This window comes from Pyxicephalus adspersus, chromosome 5, assembly GCF_032062135.1.
Source record: "Pyxicephalus adspersus chromosome 5, UCB_Pads_2.0, whole genome shotgun sequence".
In the NCBI taxonomy this organism is placed as follows: domain Eukaryota; kingdom Metazoa; phylum Chordata; class Amphibia; order Anura; family Pyxicephalidae; genus Pyxicephalus; species Pyxicephalus adspersus.
The window spans coordinates 86,208,867-86,223,141 of NC_092862.1; the positions used below are offsets into that span (position 1 = coordinate 86,208,867).

The following is a 14,275-nucleotide window of genomic DNA, read 5'->3' on the forward strand; positions in this document are numbered from 1 at the left end:
AAACATACTTTGCTCGTCACATATACTTTAATGCAAATTCATCCGGCTTCTCTGAAGTCCATGACAGGTTTTTCCAACACACTTCGTAGCAAGAACCCACCCCCTCTCCGTCATCTTTCGCAGTTGCGCAGAACGCAACACTACCGTCTCTGCGACAGAATTTCTGCTAGTGTTTGAAAATGCCGTAGTTGTGTGACTCTCGCAAATTACAGTTGTAAAAAATGCTTAAGATTTTTGAGAAAATTAGGTCGGCTAGTTGATAGTTGCAAAGACTGATCAAGTATTACTATTGATTGATTTAGCGGCTGTAAATTATGAACTGTGGTAAAATGTTGGCAGGTTGATATGAAACTAGATTTGTAAACTGTTTTTATAGACTAACAGACTCGCTCGCACATTTTATTGGTTTCTGGTAGAAATGTTTGCGTGGAAATTTAAAGAGTGGTACAAGCCACAGTCTCTTCTTGAGTGTTTCAATTTCTGCTGCTGGGCTGTGCTTATTAAAGATTTATCTGTTTTTTCGTATAACAACTTTTCAGTGAAAAACCTTCAGCCTATTGCTGTAGGTGGTCTCTAATTTACCCTCATTTACATCTTTGGAGAAGGAGAACTATTATGTCAATGTCCCAAGCAATAAGAGCACAGTGTATGCACCATTATACCAATCTAGATAGATCGATCCTGCAACATTCGAGGGACAGACTCCTGGGCTAAACATTTTTTTCATCACTATGTAGGCAAACATATGTTTATTGAATGCTCATTATTGCATACAGGTCTTTGACTGCTTGACTGCACTGTTTCCAGGCTACCACCTATCATGTCAAGGTTTGCTAAAACCTTTAAGGGAAGGTTACTTCATTTGCTGACTTCATTTATGCCTGTATTACAGCAAACTCTTTTTGGTTATGTTCTGGATTAGAGCTTGACAATGTACCAGTGGTTACATTACTCCCTTGAGAGTGTGCCTATCCTGAGTTTGCCCACTGAGGATATAGTATATATAAATAAACCAATGTTCTTCCTGTTGATTGATCCCAGATCAATTGTCCCTCTTTCTGATGACTTTTGTTTACAGCGCTGGTAGAGTGAGTAACACAACTCAATGTGTGGTTAGATCACTCAAAACTTTGCACACAGTTTATATATCAGTTCAAAGGCATGATCAGTGCATGATCACATGACTACAAACAACTAGCTGACATGACAAATGACCTTGTGATTCTCTTAGAACAAGATATTTTTGTCAAGGTAATAGATAAATGCACAGAGGGAGGAAAGGGAGAGTTTCAAGGCAAAAAGGGGGGAGCTGACAGTTTACTGTTAAGAAGAGTACAACTAGTTTCAACATAATTCAATCATCTAAAAAACATAACAAAAGCACAAAAATAATTAACTTCAAGACTCAGCAAAATTCCTCAGCTCTTACCTCCTTTTATCCTTCAAAAAAGGATAACTACTTGACCTCATACCTCTGTTCCTTTACATACAAATAGACAGCTTCAGGCACTTGGGCATACATAACTTGAGGAAGCTGAGTGATTCTCTAGTTCTATCATCCTACAGTGGGGTATTTCAGAGGGGTTACAAGTCATACGGTAACATACATCTCCCTGGGTATTATTTATAGTATGTTTAAATATACAAATATATAAAAAAAAATTTCAGGGAATCATAGGTTTTACAGTTGTTGCAAAAGTTATAGGGGTTATGAGATAAACCCATATCACTTTCAGTAACATCAGTGTCATTGGAGATATTGCTAAAGACTCTAAGTAGTATGTTGACTGGTGTGGAGACAGCAATCAAACAAGATGTTAACATATTTTGAGTACTATGCATATCAGATAAGCAAAAACTAGAGCTATTATATATTTCTTTGGCAAGACGTTCCCATATGGTACCCCGGAAGTCAGTCCAGTCACTATACTCAAATCCTCGTCGGTGCATAGACATTAAAGAGTCATTCTTTAGGCTATGGCTTGATTGGAGACAAATGGCAAATCTTGAGAGTGATAGTGGCAAGTTGTTGTGACCCAAACAAGACAGAATATGACCATCAGGGCTCTAAAACTGCAGACAAGCATCTGGGCTTGTACTTGTGGATCAAGAAGCATTATCCTGGCTCTGGAACGGCGGTGCCTTCTTCATTCTTGAAGCGTGTATCCAGGTGTGTTCGCCATTAGCATGGCTGTTCTAGTGATGGCTTGCATGGTGACCGGAGGTCCAAAGAGCGGATCCAAGGATTTGTGCTTGTGCAGAGCTTTGACCAACACTACGTCTCCAGGCTTGAATGGGTGCGTTGGTTGATCTGTAGGTAGAGGAAAAGAGAGAGAGAGAGATTTCTCCATAGTTGCTGTTCCATTTTCAATTAACTTAGCTACATATTGATCCTGAATTTAGTCTCCTGGTAGTAAGATAAGGGGTTCTTTGGCCCAAGGGGTGGGGACTGAGCATCCCATTAAAATTTCAAAGGGGTAAAACTTATTATCTGGATTGGGTGTCATTCTTATTTCTGCTAGCATGGCTGGTAGGTATTGGATGGAATGTCCCTCTAGTTGCTTTCCTAAGTTTGTCTTTCAATATCCTATTCATCTTTTTTTTTCTCCAGCACTCTAGTGATATAGGATGTGGAACTTCCTTTCTCTGTTCATCATTTTTGAAATCTCCTGCGTGACTTTAGAAGTGAATGGAATGCCATTGTCTAAGCTTATTCTCACTGGGCATCCAAATCTGGGGATTATCTCCTTGCATAGTATCTTAGCTACTGTCCTTGCATTTTCTTTCCTGACTACAAAAGCTTCTACCCATCTGCTGAATCTATCTGCAATCACTAACATTATCTGTCATCTGTTGGAAGCCTTTGGCATGTTTGTAAAGTCAATTTGTAACTCTTGAAATGAACCCTGTGGAGGTAACAAATGTTCATGTTGTCCTGCTTTCTTTCCTTGCACATTATTTCTAACACATGTTAAACAATGGGAAAGTATGGCCTATGTGTTCCTTTAAATTTTGGGCACAAAATCGCTTGTTTATTTCATGTGTTGTGGTCCCAATGCTCTTGTGTCCTATACCATGGGTTTGAAAAACAATGAGGGGTACTGCTATTTGGGGCAGCCCTACTATCCCTCCTTTTGACCAGATTCCAAAGGATACTAAGGTCAATCCTTCCTTTTCCCAAAATTCAATGTCCTGTGGGGTGGCAAAGGACTTTAATTGTGTTCGAAGTGTGTTGGTTTCAGTGGAAGCTGGGATGGCAAGCAGAAGTGTATCGGGGGGGCTAGTGGTAGGTGTGGTAGACTGAGCAGCAGCTTTGGCAAGAAAATCTGCTAGTCTGTTGCTCCTGGCATTGAAGGAATTGGAAGAAGTGTGTGTGGTTGACATTTAACAATGGCAATTTGATTTGGAAGGTGAATGGCTTGTAAAAGTTTTGAAATTAATGCAGAGTGCTGAATGGGTTTTCCATCAGCTGTGGTAAAACCTCTTTGCTGCCAAATGGCTCCAAAATCATGTACAACTTCAAAAGCAAAGGGGGAGTCAGTGAATATGTTTACAGCTTTCCCTTCCATAATTTCACAGGCTCTGGTAAGTGTTATCAATTCTGCAGGTTGGGAAGAGTTAACAGGGAGTGGTGCGGCTTCAAAAACTCTGTCTGGGAGCTGTACCACAGCATATCCAGCTAAACAAGTTTTGTCAGAGGGTCGGGAACAAGACCCATCTACAAAAACATTTTCTGCTAAAGGAATCGGTGTTGTGGATAAGTCTGAATGTGGTGTTGATGTTGTATTTATTTCAGTGATACATGAGTGTGACTCAGGTACTTTATCCTCCGGCCCTTTAAGACCTAAGAGGGCATTGAGCACAGCAACAGGACTGCTGTTAGCAGAAGCATATTTTACACTTAATCCTGCAGTGGATGTTAGGATACCTTCATAACTAGACAACCTTTGTGCTGTTATGTGTTGAGTGGTTAAATTTTTAAGCAAGTGTAGTACAGCATGAGATGTGTAAAGCATCGTCTTGTGACCCAAAGTTAGAAGTGAGACACTTTCTACAGCCATTGCACATGATGCCAGCACACGCAGACAGGCTGGCATGCCTTGCACAGTAACAACAAGTGTCTTAGAGACATATGCCACAGGCCTCAATTTACCTCCATACATCTGAGCAATTACAGCAGCCATGGTTTTACAATTCTTGCTTGCATACAATACAAATGGTACACTAAAATTCGGCCTTCCCAATGCGGGGGAAGAGGTCAGGGATTCTTTTAACACCACATATGCTTTAGTCATTTCATCAGACCATTGAATGTTGTTAGGGGCACTGGGGGTACAAAAATTGATCATGCCAAGAAAACTAAGCAGCTGTTTCTTTGTCTGTGGGCAAGGCTGACTGGTAATGGCGAGTACAGGGCTGGGGGCTAGCATCCGGGATCCTGAGGTTGAAAGCATTCCCAGGAATGTGACCTGTTGCAGGCAAAACGGAATTTTTTTCTGCGACACCCTCTGTCTTTCCTTTCCCAAAAAACACAACAATGAAACAGTATTTTTCTGACATGCCTCCTGCGAGGAGCTACACAACAATAAATCAACACATAGTAAAGTGGATCCATGCTGCGGTTGCCAGTTGGCAAGCACCTGCTGGAGAGCAATTGAGAAAACTGTGGGTGAGTCAACAAAACCCTGGGGCAAGCAACACCAGGTGTTCTGCTGTCCCATGAAAATGAAAGCCATAAGGGGCTGAGTCTCAGGTGATAATGGTATAGAGAAAAATGCATTGGCCTAATCAATAACACTGTAAAATTGGGTCTCGGGCGGTACTGCTGTAAGGATGTTACTAAGATCTGACATGACTAGTGTCAGGGGCGTAACCAGCTCATTGATGGCTCTGAGATCCTGTGTAAAACGGTATGAGCCATCTGGCTTCATGGGTGCTAAGGAATCCTCCTTGTCTTCTAGTTGTCTCCTCCTAGTTAAAGGATACTGCTTTTGGTATATTGGTGTATGTGGTTTTGTGAGTGCTGTATATTGGGTGCAGTCCAGGAATCCCACGTCATATGGTCTGGTGGACCATGTGCTGTCGGGAACCAGAAAGTCCAAAATTGGCAGTTGCAAGGTTGTATTGACATTAATCCCTCCCTTTGGGTCAACCACCAGTGACAATTCCAGAGATCCCATCAGGTCCCTTCCTAACAGGTTAACTGGACAACTAGGTAATACCTTGAATGATGTGATGTGTAATGTATTCTCCTTGTGCTGTACATATGTAAAAATATGAGGTCTTATAGGGGTGATGACTCCGCTTATTCCCACAGAGGGCCCACCAGGTGTGGATAGACCTGATCAGGATCGGAGGACAGAACACATTGCTCCTGTGTCTACTAAGAAGTCTGTCAGGAACTGTCCTACTTCTAATGTAATTATTGGGTTCATTCATCAGCCTGATCAGAGATCTCTAACAAAGTGGTGGTGGAGTCTTCCTGTGGACATCCTTATGTTTAATGTGGTTTGCTTCCCCATTGTATGGGGTACTTTGGGGCAGGGTGGTTGTAATTGTAAGCTGAATGTGGCTGCATTAGCGCGCTATGTGGTTGCTGTTGTACTGACTGCTGTTGGTGTGTAGGGCAGTCCCTGGCCCAATGACCTTCCTGTCCACAGGCAAAACATGCTTGATTCCTTCTAACATTTCCATATCCTCTTTTGTCATTCCTGTCCTGTCTACCTCCTCTGCTTCTTCTTTTTTCTCTGTACTCTCCAGATTTACCTGAATAATGGAGTCCCTGCACATGGGGCTTTGACGGTTTAGTTATTTCAAAACATCCTGTTGCTTCTTTAGTTACAATTTTCCCATTATATCCTGCCGGGGTAATATGCTGCAATTATTGATAATCATTTTGGCAGTTTTAGCATGTTCAGGAATAATCCATTGATCAGTGACTGTGTAAAAACAACATTCAAATCTCCTCCTAATCCTAGACCTGCCTCTTCCTTCCACACTTTCCTAAATCTTGGAGCATAATCATTTACTGTTTCTCCTGCTTTCTGTTTGCACACTAATGATGTGGCCATTGATTTTCAATCTCCATTTATCCTAACAAATCCATTATGCACTTGATCCCACATAATTCGATATTGTTGCTCAGTAATGAGAGGATAATACTTCACAGTGGTCTCATCTGGAGATGGTATTTTTAGGGCTGGTGTTGGAAGTGACCAAAATTAATATGAACATGACTTGTATGTAAAGACAATTCTGCCTTCTCGGAAACAAGCTATAAACCTCATTATCTGGGGAGACAGATGCAGTCCCTCAAACATCAAAGGATTGCTTAACAGAGACAATGATTGATCTTCCATGAGTGGATGCCTGAGGATCATTAACACCTTGGCCAGTTTGACCACTTGGTGGCAGTTTCTGCCCAAACCAGTTCACTATAACTTCAGTCTCCCTGGAGGGGGCGGGGGTATGTGACAACAATCCCAAGCCTGGGACAAGGACAATCTGTGTGACCTCTTGATCAAGACTTCACCAAGGATGAATCAATAATGTAATTCGCTCTGGACCTGCAGCGGGTTGTGGTTCAAGGAGAGAAAACCCTGGTGTTTATGGTTATGTGAGAGATTGACCATGTGCTAGAGATAGAGCTAGACCCCTTTCCTTCCCCTTTTCTATATACCTTTTACCTTCTTCCCTTTTGTCTTAAAAATCATATGTAAATAACATCCTAAGCTGTAAATAAACCTTTCCCTTTTGAAAGATATATTAGTCCTTCTTTAAAAACAAGGCACCCCAAACAGATCACATTCTACAGCTGGTATTTTTCTAAAATCTACACCACTATCATCTAATTTGGCGTATCCTGTTACTCCTTCAATGATAAATCTAATGTGTTGTACTGTAAGTTGCTGGCCTTGTACCATTCTCTTTAAATAATAGTGGCTGCAGGTGTTTTACGGGGATCTGGGGCGTTTTTCATAATATCATTGAGGTCTTGTGTCCTCATTGGTTTAATATTCATTTGATCTCCGAAGGTAATAAAAGGCATTGTTACTGAGCCTTCCTTTGAGTTAAAGTATTCTGAGATCACCTTGGATCGGGTATTGTCGGCTGGGTGTGTCTGTGTCTTTGGGGTTAAGTACACAAACAGCGGATGATGTGTAGCCGCTGCTGCTGGGCGATATAGAACTAGTGGGTGGTAGTAATATTATCTGTGGCTGCTTGGTCCTTGTTTTGGTAAGAAGAGGAGGGGCTGAGGGGGAATCCTGTGTAATGGTTTGTTGCCGCACGGACAGTATTAGACAGATATTGTGCTCGTAATCTTCATCCTCCTTTGTGTTCTGCTGTTACTTGTGGATATAAGGGTGTATACCGGAGTGGAATAGAGGATGTGATTTGGGCAACAGTTTTCTCTTTACGGGGGTAATCTTTCCAATACATTTTCAAAGTATACCAGACTTCTCCCCAAGCCTTCATATACTGCCGGACCTACTTGGGAACTCGTGGATCTAATTTATATCCCAATCCGTCTCCATTACTGAGACACATTCCTAAAATACAACTAATTTGGAATTTAAAGAATGATCCTTTCAGTGGGAAGGGGTCAGGGCTTTTTAAGTTTTCAGTGCCATTTTTCAAATGTAATGTAAAAGGGTCAGTGTAATAGTCTCCTGCTCTGTGGTTAACAAAATCAACACAAGTTTCCCCTGGAACATTACAAGGAAAATCCTCATCACTGGGTGACATGGTTGTGAGTTTTTGTTTCTGTCTGATTTTAATGCGTTTCTTGTTCATGTTTTTTTATGTGAATCTGGGAGCTGTTCCTCCTTTGTGGAATTCCCCTTACTTTGGGAATTGCCCTTACCTTGGGAATTCCCCATAGTTGCAGACGGTTGTACACAGTAATTGTTGGTTCAGTTGGTAGCTGCAGTGCTCGCTGACATCCTGTTCCCAAGACCGGTTACCAAAACGCAGCTTAGGTCACGTTACTGCTTGCCTGAGGCAACCACAGCAGTGAGGATTGACCCAACCTCACCTTGGCAACCAGATTAGTACACAAACTTATCTTATATACAATATTTCTTACACTTCTAAATTATTAACAACAAAATTCTTATACTCTATACATTAAACAGAAGCCATCGGTGTGTACAAATTCAATAACTAACTAAAGACCCAGTCCTTCTATGAGGGAATCTACACTGCCACAGTGCTTAGGTTCGTAAGATATCTACAGGGACAAAGGGGAGGGCAGAGGTGGAAAAGAAAATTTCTACTTACCCGATCCTGGTCTAGAATTTTTTTTCAGCTGGGTGGGTGCGAAGCTGTACCCCTGTGGTCACAAAAGTGGGTGGGGCAATACCCAACAAATTTAGTGCTCTCAGTTTATACTATATGTGTCCAATAACCCCCGTTATTGTGTCAAAGTTCTACACTTAACAAAACATTGAACACAATCCAGGGTGTTGGTGGGCTGACATTATTTACAGGAATAGCATAGAGCACAAGGAGAGAGCAAAGAAAGAGGTTTTGAGGCTCAAGAGTCTTGTGTCAAACTATGAATGTATTAGTACATATTCACTTCATAAATAACAAAGTCATACAAATACATAGTTCAAGTTAACATACCATGTTATATTTGTTTCACCTATTTCTGCTTTAAGTCACAGAAATAGAGTAGTTTACTATACATATTATTGCTAGCGTGGACAATAGACAACAGAGAATGTATATGAGGAGTAAGAAAAAATGATAAGACCGTGTTTTCCGTATATAAATCCCCGACGCGTTTCGCCCAGATTAGGCTTCCTTAGGGGTATATGACTTTATACGATTTATGGTCTGTGTATACAGAAAGGTTATATATAAGTGACAGTTGAATATCAGAAAATAACTATACAAAGTAAATTGTCATATGCAATGATGGTTATATTGCAAATTAGTGTTTAAATTCTTAGATATAATGAGAAGGGGTCCATATATATCTGGTATATGGTCCCTCTCAGTTTTAGTAATAGGTAAGAAAAATGTAAATTGGTAGCATAAATAGTACTTACATGTGGTATAAAGATCGGGTCTGAGTATTAAATTCAGGACAGTAGTTCCTAAGGTAGTCCTGATACACTGCATTATAATTAATAATATATAGCTTGTTAATATATTTGGATTGCAATCATAATGGAATATACCATATGGAATATATTACTCAGACCCGATCTTTATACCACTTGTAAGTACTATTTATGCTACCAACTTACATACTGAAACCTGTAGTATAACTGTACAGTAGCATATATATATATATATATATATATATATATATATATATTTATATATACAGTTAGGTCCATAAATATTTGGATGGAGACAACTTTTTGCTAATTTTGGTTTTGTACATTACCACAATTAATTTTACATGAAACAACTTAGATGCAGACTGCAGATGAAGACTTTTGGCTTTAATTCAGTAGGTTGAACAAAAAGATTGAGTAAAAATGTGAGGAACTAAAGGCTTTTTTTTTACACAATCACTTCACTTCATTTCAGGGGCTCAAAAGTAATTGGACTATTGACTCAAAGGCTATTTCATGGGCCGGTGTGGGCAATTCCTTTGTTATGTCATTATCAATTAAGCAGATAAAAGGTCTGGAGGTGATTTGAGGGGGGGTGCTTGTATGTGAAAGATTTTGCTGTGAACAGACAACATGCGGTCAAAGGAGCCCTCCATGCAGGTGAAAAAAGCCATCCTTAAGCTGCAAAAACAGAAAAGACCCACCTGCGAAATTGCCACGATATTAGGAGTAGCAAAATCTACCGTTTGGTACATCATGAAAGAGAAACAAAGCACGGGTTGCTGGCGCATCGGCCAGGGGGCGTTAGGAACTACTGGAGCCAGAGCCGCCCCCTTGCAGTGGCTCCCCTATTTACCGCAATTGACGTTGATACTGCCGCCAGCACGGTAAATAGGGAAAGCTCCCTGAAAGTAAACCCCTCTCCTCCACATTGCATACGCGGAGAGGGATTTAACTTCAGGGAGTGTTCCCTGGGGTGGGCCGGTGGGCCCACCCCATAAATGGCCTAGTGGCCATAAAACTTTGCCGACCCCTGGTCTATGGTAATATGCTTGTTTTACTAAAAAAAACATTTTAAGCATGTTGGTATCAGATTAATAAATGTTTGTTTGAAGCATGTAGATTAATGACCTTGACTTTACCCATCAATTAATTATATCATTAGGTATTAGGTTTGGGCTTTGAATGGCTCATTGCAGCACCTAGACTGTAAAGCAGGAAAGGCCCAGTCCCTATTTTTTTGTCTTAACTGTAATTGTACAACCTACGCATCCAAATGCACTGTTCAGTGTTTTATATTTTACATTATTTTGTATTTTTTTTTGTATGTTTCTATTGTACAGATATAACTAATTTCACTGCATCCAATATTGCCTATATTATACAGAAGAATCTAGCACTGTATGAATAAATAATAGTGGACCAGCATAGATCCAAAAATTAGGAGTTCCTGCATTACTATGCCTTCTTTTAGGAATGGAAAATGTGGTGCTCCAGTATACACTAATAGCTTCCATGGTGTTACATAGTTACATAGTAGGTTAGGTTGAAAAAAGACATAAGTCCACTAGGGAAATAAACATATCCCAGATATAAAACCCTATAAGACATAGCTGGTCCAGAGGAAGGCAAAAAAAACCCCTGGTACAACTTGCTTCAACAAGGGAAAAAAAAATTCCTTCCTGATTTAATGATACAATCAGATGTTCCCTGGATCAACAGTCACTGTTTTTTTTACTTTAAAGCCTCAATACCCAGTTATATTCTGTGCTTCTAGAAAAACATGCAGCTTTTTCTTTAAGCAATCTATAGTAGTGTGCTGAAACTACTTCCTGAGGGAGCCGATTCCACATTTTCACAGACCTTACAGTGAAGAATCCCTTCCTTATCCCGAGAAATAAACTTTTTTCCTCCAGACGCAAAGAGTGCTCTCTTTTTCCTTGTAATGATCTCAAAGTGAATAATGGGGAAGAGAGTTCTCTATATGGACCGTTTATATATTTATACAGGGTGATCATATCCCCCCTAAACGTCTCTTCTCAAGGGAGAATATATTCAGTTCAGCTAATCTCTTCTCATAGCTGAGCTCCTCCATTCCTTTTATTAATTTAGTTGCCCTTCTCTGCACTCTCTCCAATTCCACAATGTCCTTTTTGTGAACTGGTGACCAAAACTGGACTGCATATTCCAGATGTGCTATGATCTACCAGAACCCCCAGATCCTTTTCCATTTCTGACTCCCCCAAATGTATTCCCCCTAGACAGTATGAAGCATGCATTTTGTTAGCTCCACAGTGGATAATTTTACATTTATCTATATTAAATGTACAGCGCTGCGTAATATGTTGGCGCTATATAAATCCTGTTTAATAATAATAATAATTAAATGTCATTTGCCACTTGGCTGCCCAATCCAACAGCACATCCAGGTCTGCTTGTAGATTATAGACATCCTGTATGGACTTAATTCCATTACATAGTTTGGTTTCATTTGCAAACATAGAAATGGTACTTTTAATCCCAAACTCCATATCATTTATGAAAATGTTAAACAGTAAAGGTCCCAACACTGAACCCTGGGGTACACCAAAAATAACCTTAGATCATTCAGAGTATTAATCAATAATTACAACTCTGTGGATGTGATCTTTAAGCCAATTCTCTATCCATTTACAGATTGAATTTTCTAAACCGATCGACCCTAACTTGCATATTAACTGTCTTTGGGGTACAGTGTCAAATGCTTTAGCAAAGTCCAAGTACACTATATCAACTGCTATTCCACTGTCTACCTGTTTACTTACTTCCTCATAAAAAGAGAGTAAATTTGTTTGACAACTTCTGTCTTTCTTGAAGCCATGCTGACTGTCACTTATAATACTTTGCTTTAGCAAAGTCCAAGTACACTATATCAACTGCTATTCCACTGTCTATCTGTTTACTTACTTCCTCATAAAAAGAGAGTAAATTTGTTTGACAACTTCTGTCTTTCTTGAAGCCATGCTGACTGTCACTTATAATATTATTTTCTAGCAGATCTCCTCTATGTGGCTCTTTATCAATCTCTCTAAGACCTTTCCAACTATGGACGTTAAACTAACAGGTCTGTAGTTACCTGGTAATGACTTTGCTCCTTTATTGAAGATAGGAACTACATTGGCCTTACACCAATCCATCGGTACCTTGCCAGTGACTAAAGAGTCTCTAAAAATTAGAAATAATGGTTTTGAAATAACTGAGCTAAGCTCTTTGAGGACATGTGGATGTAATCCATCAGGTCCTGGTGCTTTGTCAACCCTAATTTTTCCCAGCTGTTTCTCAATCATATCAGTTCTGAGCCATTGTGACTCATTTAGGGCAGTGACATTGCTATTATGAATTTGGACTTGAGCTCTGCCATATTCCTTCATGTACACAGAGCTAAAAAAAGTGTTTAGTAAATCTGCCTTGTCTTTATCCCCAGTTACCAATCTAGCGACATCCTTTAAGGGGCTCAGATCTGAACTTTTTGCTATTAAAATACTTGAAAAATGTTTGGGGGTTTGCTTTACTTTCCTTTGCAATCAGTCTTTCATTTTGAAGTTTTCCACATTTTATCTCCTTTTTACATTTTTTGTTATATTCTTTATAGGTTTCAAATGATGAAGGTGATCCTTCATTTTTAAATTTTTGAAATGCCTTTTCTTGTTCCTTATGGATTTTTTAACATCAGCTGTAAGCCACATAGGTTTTAATTTTAGCCTCTTAAACTTTTTACCCATTGGAATATATTTTTCAGTTTGCTTTTGTAGACAGACTTGAAACATTCCCATTTCTGTTCTGTGTTCTTTGAAGACAATATTGTCTCCCAGTCTAAGTCACAGAGAGCCGCCCTTAATAATGGAAAATTTGCTCTCCTAAAATTAAATGTTTTTATCTTTCCTGTTTTTGCTTCTTGTTTACAGCTAACATTAAATGAAATCATATTATGGTCACTGCTACCCAGATTCTCTTTTATTTGCACATTTGTTTTAAGCTCCGCATTGTTAGAAAGAACTAGCTCCAGCAGAGTATCATTTATAGTTAGGGCTTCTATAAACCGTACCAAAAAATTATCTTGTATTAAATTCACACATTTCCTCCCTTTTGCTGTTCCTGTAGTGCCATTACTCCAGTCAATGTCAGTGGAGTTGAAATCTCCCATGATTAAAACACTTCCACTTTTTGCTGCTTTTTCTATCTGTGCTAGTAGTTGATTTTCTATTTCTTCCTTAGTACTGGGGGGCTTATAGCAGACTCCAATCATGAATTGTGTGTTATTCAACCCCACATTTAACTCCACCCATAATGCCTCAATCTCATCGCTTGTTCCCTCCGCAATTTCTTCTTTCACATTCACAGACACCACCACCCTTTCGTTTGACTCTGTCTTTACAAAAGAGAGTATACCCAGGAATATTGACAGCCCAGTCATGTGAAGAACAAAGCCAGGATTCAGCAATGCCAACTAAGTCATAATTCTCTTCACTTATTAAGGCTTCCAACTCCCCTATCTTGTTTACTAGACTTCTAGCATTGGTGAACAGGCTCTTTAAACCATTGCAGCATTTACCATCATTGTTTGCCAAATCATTTTGTTTTTCAGTACAACTAGTACTGCACAATCCAATGTTTGTTTGTAACATGGGAAGCTCCTTACAATTATCCATAATCCTCGCCCCAACTATCCGCAATCCACCCTCCACTAGTGTCTGACCCCTGACTAACCTTTCTGCCACCTTTTTTGACTGTCCCACCCCCGTCTGTTCTAGATTAAATATCTCTCCACCATTCCTCCAAATCTTCCCCCTAGCACAGCAGACCCCCTTTCATTTAGGTGCAAACCATCTCTGGCATACAGGTTGTACCCCAATTAAAAGTCAGCCCAGTGCTCTATGAACCCAAACCCTTCGCTTCTACACCAGGACTTAAGCCATGCGTCATTGGTCATTGTCATTGGTTCCAACATGGACCAAGACAGCTGGGTCCTGTCCAGCCCTTCCCAGTAGTTTGTCAACTCGGTCCACCACATGCCGAACCCTGGCACCAGGGAGACAGCAAACCATTTGGTTGAAGGGATCCAGGCAACAAACTATTCTATCAGTCCTCCTGATGATAGAATTCCCTATGACAACCAACTGTCTTTTCCTTCCTGCGTTTCCCTTCTCACCACTACTGTGCTGCTT

At 40.0% G+C, this 14,275-nt stretch overlaps 1 long non-coding RNA gene across 1 annotated transcript in view; it reads left to right on the top strand.

Moving 5' to 3' along the window:
- Positions 1 to 7,328: 7,328 nt before the first annotated feature.
- The window catches only part of LOC140332033 (uncharacterized), a 35,358-nt gene continuing 28,411 nt past the window's right edge, over positions 7,329 to 14,275 (top strand). Inside the window, exon 1 of the long non-coding RNA XR_011921021.1 lies at positions 7,329 to 7,422. This is a non-coding gene — a long non-coding RNA (uncharacterized lncRNA). The remainder of the gene's footprint in view (positions 7,423 to 14,275) is intronic.